General features: G+C 48.6%; 1 long non-coding RNA gene across 1 annotated transcript; it reads right to left on the bottom strand.

Moving 5' to 3' along the window:
* Positions 1-613: 613 nt before the first annotated feature.
* Positions 614-8125, bottom strand: LOC150062493 (uncharacterized). Its single transcript, XR_016535882.1, has 3 exons — positions 8016-8125; positions 929-1042; positions 614-664 (listed from the first exon to the last, which is right to left on the bottom strand). It is a non-coding gene; the product is annotated as an uncharacterized LOC150062493 (long non-coding RNA).
* Between the last annotated feature and the right edge of the window lie 2245 nt (positions 8126-10370).

Below are 10370 nucleotides of genomic sequence, written 5' to 3' on the forward strand. Positions count from 1 at the left end.
CTCTATCACCAGGCCAAACTCCCGGCCCAAAGGAGGACTTTCTTTAAGCATCAGCCGGTTTCCTCTCATTACAGGGAGCATGTCCAGGAAGGAATCTGGTGACACATGTGACGTGAGGACAGGAAGAGCTCTGTGGCACTGCTGGCGCTGGCCTGGGGCTGGAGCCGCCTCTGTTGGAGTCTGAAGGACCCTTCCAACCCCAGCACCTCTCATCAGCCCTAATCTGAGGCTCTCACCTGAGTTACAGGAAGTCACATGTGCCAAATGCTTCTCAAAGCCTGGGACCCTGCCCAGCTTGGGTTGCTACTGCCAGGCTCCCCCCCCCACTCTCCCCCCCCCCATAGTCCTTGTATCACCACCCCTTGAATCAGGACCACTGGGATGAAGAAGTGGCTGCAGCGACTCAGGGCAGTGGCCAGAAGGTCCTGGAAGGGTCAAGGGCAGATGGAAGGCCCAGAGCCCAGGGAAGGAGGCTGACCTTCCCCATAAGAACGGCTGCTCCATGTGTCTGACTCCTGCCCGAGTCCAGGATGACAGATGGCCCCCAGCTCGAAAGGTCGCCGTCTCCAGCACAGTTGTATATTTGGCAAAGGCAGCAGGCGGGGCGATTTCTGGGGCTTAGCGGATGTCTGGCCTTTGGGGGGCTGGATCTTGCCGGCAACTACTAAAGATGGGGAGAAAGCTCGGGTCATAAACAGCTGCCTGGCTGAGCGGCTGGCCTCTTCCCCCAGGCAGCCTATGGGTTCCAGGCTGCATCAAGGCCGGGGGTCCCCCTTCTGGCTGGTGGCAGCCCGGAAGCCCAGTGGGGAGGCGGGGGAGAAGGGAGAGGGGGGTCTCAGGTCTGGGTTCAGAGCAAGGTTAGCCAAATAGTGGATGAATTAAGTGAGGGAAACAGCTCCTCACACAGTGGACTTTTCCCCCAGCTAACCTGCTTCTTCCTCGTTCTTAGATCCTGGCTGCAGCCCTCAGGACTGTCACCTCTCCAGGAGATTGTCACCTGCTCTTCTTCCAACCCCAAACCATTGCCAGCTGGGCTAAGGATCTGCAGACAAAAGGCCATTCGAAATGCAGGATTCTCACCCAGCCCCAAGTTCACAGGAGGCTGGATGGCCAGATACAAGCCCCAATACTGGTGACACACACACACACACACACACACACACACACACACACACACACACACACGCACACACGGAATTTGACGTCTTGTATATCTGAGATTTTTCACCCCCAGAAATTCATCGTGGATTTTTCGGAAATGAGAACTCAGCATTGAGTTTCCTGAGGGCTGTGGAATAGGAGCAGCCCACTGCCCGGAAGGAACTTGGTCCCCAGGACGAGCCTGGAGGAGGAGGAACTGGACTCAGGGTTCCCAGAGGAAATGAACGCGGACCGCTTCTGTCCCCACCATGGCCTGCTATTTCCTGCCTCTCCTGGGGATGCACGTGACGCTGGCCGGCCTGTGATCTTGGTAGGACGAGAAGCCTGCAGAGCCCTTCACCATCACTTCTATGAAGCGGAATCCAAGCCAGCCGCCCCACTACACAACCATGTCTTGTTTCAAACCCAGCCCTGTGGAGAACTCAGCGCCCTGAGATGTGTCTCTCAGGGGGCAGTGCTGTGTAAGCTGGACACTCCCTCCTGCCTGGTCCTTGGGGTCAGAGCCTGCCTCTCACCCTATCACCCTAGACTGTGGCAGGGACCTTGGGCCTCATGTGGAAAAAATGAGAGCTTGTCTCTCCCAGCCTTCCATTTCCACAAGCCATCATACACCTTTGGTTTCCTACATGAACTGCATTTCTGTAGTAGTAGTGGTAGTTGTTTTTTGATTTTTTAGTACTGGGAGGTTGAACTTGAACCCAAGGCCTTCAGGTTGCTGAATAAATACCAGTCAGCTATATCCTGTCCCCCCAGCCCCCACTTTTTTTGGTTTGTTGTGTGCATTCTACCACCTGAGCCCCAGCTCCATCTCCAGCGTCTGCATGGTTAATTGAGTAAGAGTCTCAGAGACTTTCTTGCCTGGGCTGTTATGGAACTTCAATCCTCAGATCACAGCAGCCGGATTCCAGACAAGAGCCACCAGTGCCCAACTGTTTTTGTTTTGTGGGAGGACTCTACCTTAGCCAAGGGAAGCTGGAGGCCTCGTCAAGAGCCTGTCATGGCGGGAACAATGGGAAGCTTAAAGTAGGTGGACCAAGGTCCAAAGCATAAGGCCTGGTAGACTATGTGGAAAAAGAACCTAAAAGCAAAAGGCAAGGCTTGAGGTGCAGTATAAGTGGTAGGGTGTCCGTCACACAGATTGAAGCCCTGAATTCAAACTCCAGTATTGCCAAAAAATGTATACACACATATACACATGTATACTCATGTATGTATATACAAGCATATATGTAAATACATGAAATATAATCGTGAATGCGATTTCTGGGACAGAGCCATGTATAAACCACTCACTCTACCACCGAGCTCTACCCGACCTCCATTCAGTGGAAGTGAAGGTTGGGACATCTCCCAGAGGGACATCTCCCAGACACTGAGCGGTCTGCTCCACCCGTGTGTCACCTGAGTGGAGTGACAGGATGGAGGAGGGGAGGAGGCACTCGTGTGAACTCCTGTGACTCCTCTTCAAGAGAAACTTGTTCTCAGGGGAGGAGAAGCTCGTGGACTATAATGAGGACAAGTTCTCCAAACCAGGGGCTTCCCCCAGGGTCCATGACCTTTCTGCTTCCTATCTGTCCCACCATTCCTGGCCAGGGGCTTCCCAGAGCAGATGGTCTGTGCATGTGTTCAGTGTTTTAAAGTATTTATTTGGTATTATTCAAAACAATGGTGTCGTGACAAGGAAGAAAATGAAAAAAATCATCCACTTGCAGAGCAAGTGTACTTTTCACTTAATACTCAGATTTTTTTCACTGGGAAGATCATTCGAATGGCTTTACAAGATTTTTTTGGGTGCAGTTTAACTATTTATAGGTTCTGGAAACTTCTTTCACTTAGAGATATTTAGGTTGTTTATTATAACTCTGCATATTTTCATGAGTCATGCCCCGCCCCCTGCATCTTTTAAACCTTTTCCTTGGCATGAATTCCAACAGGTGATTAGACCTGAAGTTATTTAATGTTTTTTCCTTTATTTCTTTTCCTTTCTCCCTCTTCCCTCCCCTACTTCCTTTCTTCCCTCCCTTCCTCCCTCCCTCCCTTTCTTCCTCCCACCCACTTTCCTTCCTTTATTTTCTGCATTGCTAGGAATCAAACCCAGGCTTCCCAGATGCTAGGCAAGCACTCCGTTTCTGAGCCACATCCTAGCTTTTATCCCATTTCAATTTAAAATGAAAAACTTGAAAATTTGCAAAGCCCCCAGTAGAGAAATGAGTATACGAGTCTGGGTAAAGCTTGCCAGTGCTGGAGGTGGCCTTAAAAACACTGCCAGGGCCAGAGGGGGGCGTGTGGCATGGGGGGAGCAGGAAGGATGAAAAACATTGTTTTGCTGACTTAGTAAATATGAAATTGTCTCCCAATGTTGCCTTATTCTGCCTTTCTTTTATTATTAATGAGAATAAACGTCTCCCAATGTGATGGTTCAGAACCTGTGAACTTGGCAATGTAACTTAATCTTTGGGGCTTGATAAGCAGATAGAAACTGGAGATAAGATGGTTCCCCTTGGGTGATTGTCGTAAGTATTTTTACTTAATTTTATTAGCATACGCACATTGATAAGATATTCCAGTACACACAGTACTTACTCTGTGTGTGTGTGTGTGATGGGTTGGTACTAGAGTTTGAACTCAGGACCTCACACTTGCTATGCTAGCACTCTACCACATGAGCCACTCCACAGCACTAAAATGTAGAACTCTTAGAGAAGGCTTCAATAAATGCCAACTTCCCAACTCTAATGCAAATCATTCTTTTATGCATCAGACTCTTGTTTTTATTGTTCCTTTGGGATTTGGGGAGGACATATATTAATGGTACAAAATAATAGGCTTCATTATTACATTTTTTTAATGTTCATACTGGGGTTTGAACTCAGAGCCTAAGCATTTTCCCTTAGCTTTTTCTCTCCACCACATCTCTACTTCCAGCTTTTTGCTGGTTATTTGGAGATAGTCTCAGGGAATTTCCTGTCCAGGCTGGCTATAAACTGCAGTCCTCAGATCTCGGCCTCCTGAGTAGCTAGGATTAGAGGTGGGGAGCCACCAGTGCCCAGGTAACAAGAGCCTCTGGTGCAAGATTTTGAGGGCTTCTATAATGAACCAAACAAACCCTGTTCCTGGCAGCTCCTTGGCAGAGGCTCACTGAAGATGGGCTTACTGAGCGCCTGCTATATGCCAGGCTATGCGCTAAGGGTGGACACACCAGTGAGTTTGCTATCACTGGCACCAATACACGGAGAGGTACATTTAGCTTGTGTGATCTGTGGATGAAGAAAGTGTCCCCACGGCCACAACAGAGATGGAGCTAATTGTGCCTGGGGCTCCTCTAGTGGGGTATCAGTCAGGGACAGGACCCATGGGAAAGTGACATTCCAGGAGAGCCTAATCAAGGAGCTCTGCTGTGGCCCTGCTACTTTCTCTGACCTCAGTGGGGGCTTGGTGCCCACCATTTCGGGGCCATATCACAGGCAAGAGACATCTCCTCCAGGTAGAAGCTGGTTCCTTCCCTCCTGGGAGGCCCTGAACTCACACAGCTTGGACTTTCATGGCCATTTGGTCCCCTGGGAAGGATCCCAGCTCTGCTCAGAGTTTAGTGCACTTAGTTATACTGAGAAGACCCCCAAGGAGGAAGACTCCCCTCCAGTGCCAGCTCACTCCACGGCACCACACTGTTACTCATTAGTCTGGGGCTGCCAGGCACCGGCTTCTGCCCTCACTGGCTTCTGCCCTCACTGGCTTCTGCCTTTGCCTTCCAGGGACCTTCCTGCCCATTGCTCAGGTTTTGGGAATGGTTGCGTGGTCTTCGTGTGTGTTGGGGCCCCCAATCTATCATCACCAGCATGGTTTCACTGATCCTTAGTATCTCCAGGGGTAAGATGGAGGTTCAGTCCTAAGCTGCAAGGCTGTGGCACCAGTGGAACACTTGGTGGGACAGCTCTTGCCACCCACAGCATCTCTGTCCATCAACACAGGGGTGGATGTTGGGGAGAAAGTTAATGAAACTGAGAAGGTCAGAGAAACTGAGGCCTGCCTGATAGGGCCAGGCTTTCCAATAGAGGAAATTCAGACAAGAAATGGGTCTCGCGTCATCCCGAGAGCCCAGCTATGCTGGCATGAGTGAGATTTACCTCTGACAGGACAGACAGGGCTCAAAGGTTCGGAGAGGCCAACAGAATCACATGACGGATCCACAGAAAACTGCTGCACACAAGTTCCCAAGTCTCAGATGCTGAAGCAGGGAGCCCAGGAGGAAGAAATGTTGCACCCTAGATCTGTTTGCAAACCCCAAAGTCCCCTGCCCCATGCACCAGCCCAGAACCCTAAAAGAGCTCCCCAGCACACAGTACCCCAAAACTTGATGCTAGAGCTGGGATGTGGGTGGCAGGGAAGCAAGGCCCTGGAAACTGCCTGAAGCTCCTCCAGAGAGAGCAGAGTTGGCAATTTGGCCAGCCTGGGCTCCTTTGTCGCACAGCTGCCACCTCTAGTCGGCCACTCAATCCATCACCGGGGCGGGGGCTCCCAGCCCGGCTCCTGGCCGCTCGGCCTGGCCTGCAGTGTTGTTTTAGTCTGCCTCGGGCTGTGAGATAAACGGGGCATGAACTGGCCCCCTGGCAGGGGGTCAACCCCCTCTGCCCTCATTAAAGTGCCAATCAGGAAGAGAAATGGAGACAGGCCAGCAAGCACAGCCTGTCGCCAAGGGGCAGATCCAGGCTTCCACCCCAGCCAGCGGGGTCGGCTATGGCCCCACATCTGGCAACAACATTGCAAAGCTGTTGCTCCCTCGTCCTAGAGAGGGAACGGGAGATGGGCTCCGAGCCGCACGTCCAGTCCCCCCTGCACAGGGCGAAAGACACACGAGCCTGAGGTCGTCTGGTTTCTGCCTTGGTGACAGCTGGTGGCTGGGGCTGCACTGAGCTGAACAGCTGCCCCTGGGCACCATGTTCTGCACAGGCCACAGAGAAGGGCCAGCTTTCCAGGTGGCTGGAGTGACTGGGCCTGTGGGGATGGACGCCTTTCCCCACAAAGTGGCCTGACCACATGGCCAGTGACGTGGGCTCCTGAAGGACAAGCATGGAGCATGCTGGGCTTTTTTCAGGCTTTGATCAGGAATTGGCACAGAGTCACGTGAGGGCCAGTCCAGATATGATATGGAGGTTAGGAGCCAGAACCCCTTCTACACTAGCCACCGTGGGATCTGGCCATCACTGGTGTGGCCCTGGCAGGGATGCTTCTCCCAGAAGGAAAAGCACCCAGGCTTGGAGGATACAAAGTTCAGAAGCTGCTTAGGGTGCAGTGGGGTGGGGAAGAGCCCCCACCCCTGCAGCTCATGCAGTCATCTGAACTATTAACTGAGGCCTATAATGAGATAGAAGTGGTAGACTTAAAACCAACCACATCGGCGATTACACTCAATGTAAACAGACTAAACAATCCGGATAAAAGACAGAGACTCTCAGATGAGACACAAGAACAAGACCCATCTCTGTGCTGGTCATTAACAGCGAGCACTGAAGAATGTGAGTGTGGCTACATTCATGTCCGACACAGGAGCTTCCCAGAAACGAAGAGGGAGACATCTCCTAATGAAAGGGAGTCCATTCATCATTAAGATATAAAAGTCTTCAATGTGGCTGGGTCCACTACCCTAGCCGGCAATCCATCAAGGAAGACCCGAATCAAAAGGAGGTTTAGAACTCCACCATCTCCAGTAGAGACCGGATATTGGCAGAGCAAGCAGACCTGACAAAATTCCACAGACCTTGAAAGTCTGCAAAAAAGAATGCATGGGAGGAGGGAGTGAAGAGAGACGCCTCCATCGGCTCAAGATTTTACCTCCTTAAGGACAGCAAGAAGTTGAGCAATAGCTGGGTGGAAAACACAGTGTCAAAGGCAGCCTAAGATGTGAGCAATGAGGAAATGCAGGATAACCTGGAAGCTGCTGCTTCACAAGGGATTGGGATGAGAATACTGTGTGTATGACTTTCATATGTGTGTATGATGTGTATTTACACATACATTTAATATATCAGTGTATGATACATATGTGTGTCTATGTATAACTATATGTGTGCTATGTATATATATATACATATGACTGTGTTTTACCTTTTAAATAACATATATAGATAAAAAGCTTTTTAAGATGGGCATAGTGGTGATTCAGGCCTATCATCCTGGCAATCTCCTGAGTGCTGAGACAGAAGATGACAGAGGACTGTGAGTTCAAAGACATCTGGGCTGGAGCTGGGAGTTTGGCCTAATGGTAGAGTGATTGCCTAGCATGCACAAAGACCCGGGTTCGATTCCTTGGTACCACATACATAGAAAAAGCTCGAAGTGGTGCTGTGGCTCAAATGATAGAGCTCTAGCCTTGAGAAAGCCTAAGGACAGTGCTCAGGTCCTGAGTTCAAGGCCCAGGACTGGCAAAAAAAAGAAAGAAAAGAAAAGAAAAAAAAACTGGGCTACATAGGGAAACTTTGTCTTCAAAAGAAAAAAAAATAAGATTTTTAAACACAGATGGCAGAAGGAAGGATGAACAAATGCAGTCCTTATATTCAGTGTAAAAGGTGGACTACATAACTTGTGGGTAGGGATGTGAGAGCGAGAAGGGGAAAGTGACACTGATCGAGAAACATTATGCCCATAACCTGATTCATGGGACTGTAACCTAATAATACTTTCTTAAAGTAATTTGGTCCTGGTAAGAATCATTCTCACTTAGGCTGTTTTACATCACTCTAACAAGGTACTGAAGCAGGGTACTGAAGCTAGGAGTCGCTCTGGTTTGGCCTCTGGTAAAGACCTGGAAGAGGCAGTTGGCATCATGGTGAGGTGTGGGAGAAAGGAAGAACTCATACCAGACAGAAAGCCAGCCGGCGATGCAGGGATCAAGCTCTGGCCCACATTACAACTTGCTCTTGTTTTTCTTCTTTTCTTTTTATTTCATTTCATTTCAGACAAAGCTCTTGCTATGTAGCCTGTGTAGGGCTAGAACCAGTGACTCTCCTGCCTCAATGTTAGAAGGACAAGCTTGTGCTACCACACCCGGCAACAGGTTACTCCTGGAATGACTGGTTATTCCAGTTGTCCCACTAGAACTTTGTGGGTCCCTTGTGAGGACATGCCCCCAGTGACCTAAAGACCTTTGGCAAGTGTCTCATGTCCTGATCATTGTCTCCATAAGGACCAAGCCTCCATCAAACAAACTCTGGAGAGTGCACTAACTCTTGAGCCAAGCCCCCAGCCCTTTGGGCTTGATTTTTCAGACAGGCTCTTACACTTTCATCCAGGATTGTCTTTGAACCATGGCCTTCCTTCCTTCGCCTCCTCAGCACTAGGATGATAGGCATGTACTACCATACCTAGTGCTCATAACAGATTTTCAAGAAAAATCTCCCATAAGAGAAGCACACATTTAAACTACATTTTAAATAACTCATTGCTGCCCAATTGGTAAAATAAAAAAAAAATGGTTAGCACATTGGGTTGATAAGGATATGTGGGAATACTTTATCATTCATCTCCAGTGGCAGGACAAAATGGTATATGGAAAGTAATTTGGCAATATTATTTATCAAGATTACAAAGGCTCAAAGGATTGAGCAATTCTTCTTCTAGAACGTTGACACATCATAAAATCAGGCACGCACAAACTAATTCATTTCAGCTTTGTTTGTAGCAAGAAGTCCGGAAACAAGATAAGTGATTACCAGTAAGGTTAAATAAATATGGTTTATCTGTACAATGGAAATCACATCGTGATCCAAAATAAATAAAAAATTATTTATGTGCTGATAAGGAATGATTTCTAAGATGCATCATTAAATGAAAAAATGTAAAGTTTTTATGACAATAACAAGAGGAGAATATATAGAGCCACATGTATTTGCCAACATATATATTTGTGTGTGTGTGTGTGAGTGTGTGTGCATAAAAATACACAAGTAACAAGGGAGGGGAGGAAAAAAGATAAAGCAATCATAAAAGTAAACACAGAAGGCAGGAGGAAGCATGTAACCAATAATATAGTCTACTTCGGGTTGTCTTCCTATATACTACATTTAATCCTGTAGAGAATGTACTTCAGGAATGCCATCTTGAACATCTGAAAGGCATGGAAGGAAAGGCCAGGCCATTTACTAGACGAAGGAGGCACAGGTAAGCTGGGATGAGCCATTTTCAGGAGATAAGTTTAGAAACAATAGATGACCACTTCCGTGTTTGAGTTTGTTGATATTTTAAAGAATACATGTGGTTATAGGGCCAGGAGTTTGGCCTAGTGGCACTGTGCTTGCGTAGTATGCATGAAGATCCAGGTTCGATTCCTCCGTACCATACATAGAAAAAGCCAGAAGTGGTGCTATGGCTCAAGTGGTAGAGCTCTAGCCTTGAAAAAGCCCAAGGACAGCGCACAGGCCCTGAGTTCAAGCCCCAGGACTTCCCACCCCCCAAAATACATATGTGATTATTGTATTTTAAATATAGCTACTCATATTGTCATTTGTAAAAGCTTTCTTGAGGTGATCACAAATTACAAAGGGTCAAAGGTGTAAGGGAGTTGATTGGGAATCTTCTTTCTCCAGAGACCTCAGGTTTATGAAAGTAATTGATGTCTCCTGAAATCAACTGGTCTGTATTGAGAGGCAACAGAAAGCTGGGGTAAGGGGACCACTTATGTCCCCGCTCCCAGGCCACCGAGGACTCTAGCTACTCTGCATTTGCCCTGGCCTGCTCAATGTCCATATGTCGACATGTACAACTGTCTCTGTGTCCAGGACTTCAGCTTCTCTAGGCAGTTGGCCAGGCCCTCGATTCTGCTTGCCCTATTGCCTATCTCATATTGGTATTCAACAAACACACAGACTTCTAGAGCCCAAATAAGGAGCCATGCATGGCCCTCTGGCCTCTTTTGACCCACCCACTGGTCCCCAGTGGACCCAAAAGGTATTTCCATGAGATACCCTCAGATTTCAGGGCCAAATAGACCTGGCTAACCTTCTCTGAACCAGACAAGAACCCCCAGAGGGGAAATACCAGGGCCAGGTCTGTCATGCCAGGAAGCTGGCTCTGAGAAAATGGGGTCCCTGCTGATAGCTGCCTGTAAGCCACCATTCCTGCCACTGCTTCCTGGCAGGGCAGCCCATGGCCTTGGTATTCTGTGAGTCCCCACAAAGCTCCAGAATTAAGCAGATCCAGAACTTTCACAACCTGAG

Source organism: Megascapheus bottae, chromosome 6 (genome assembly GCF_031878675.1).
Source record: "Megascapheus bottae isolate mThoBot1 chromosome 6, mThoBot2.hap1, whole genome shotgun sequence".
Lineage (NCBI taxonomy): Eukaryota > Metazoa > Chordata > Mammalia > Rodentia > Geomyidae > Megascapheus > Megascapheus bottae.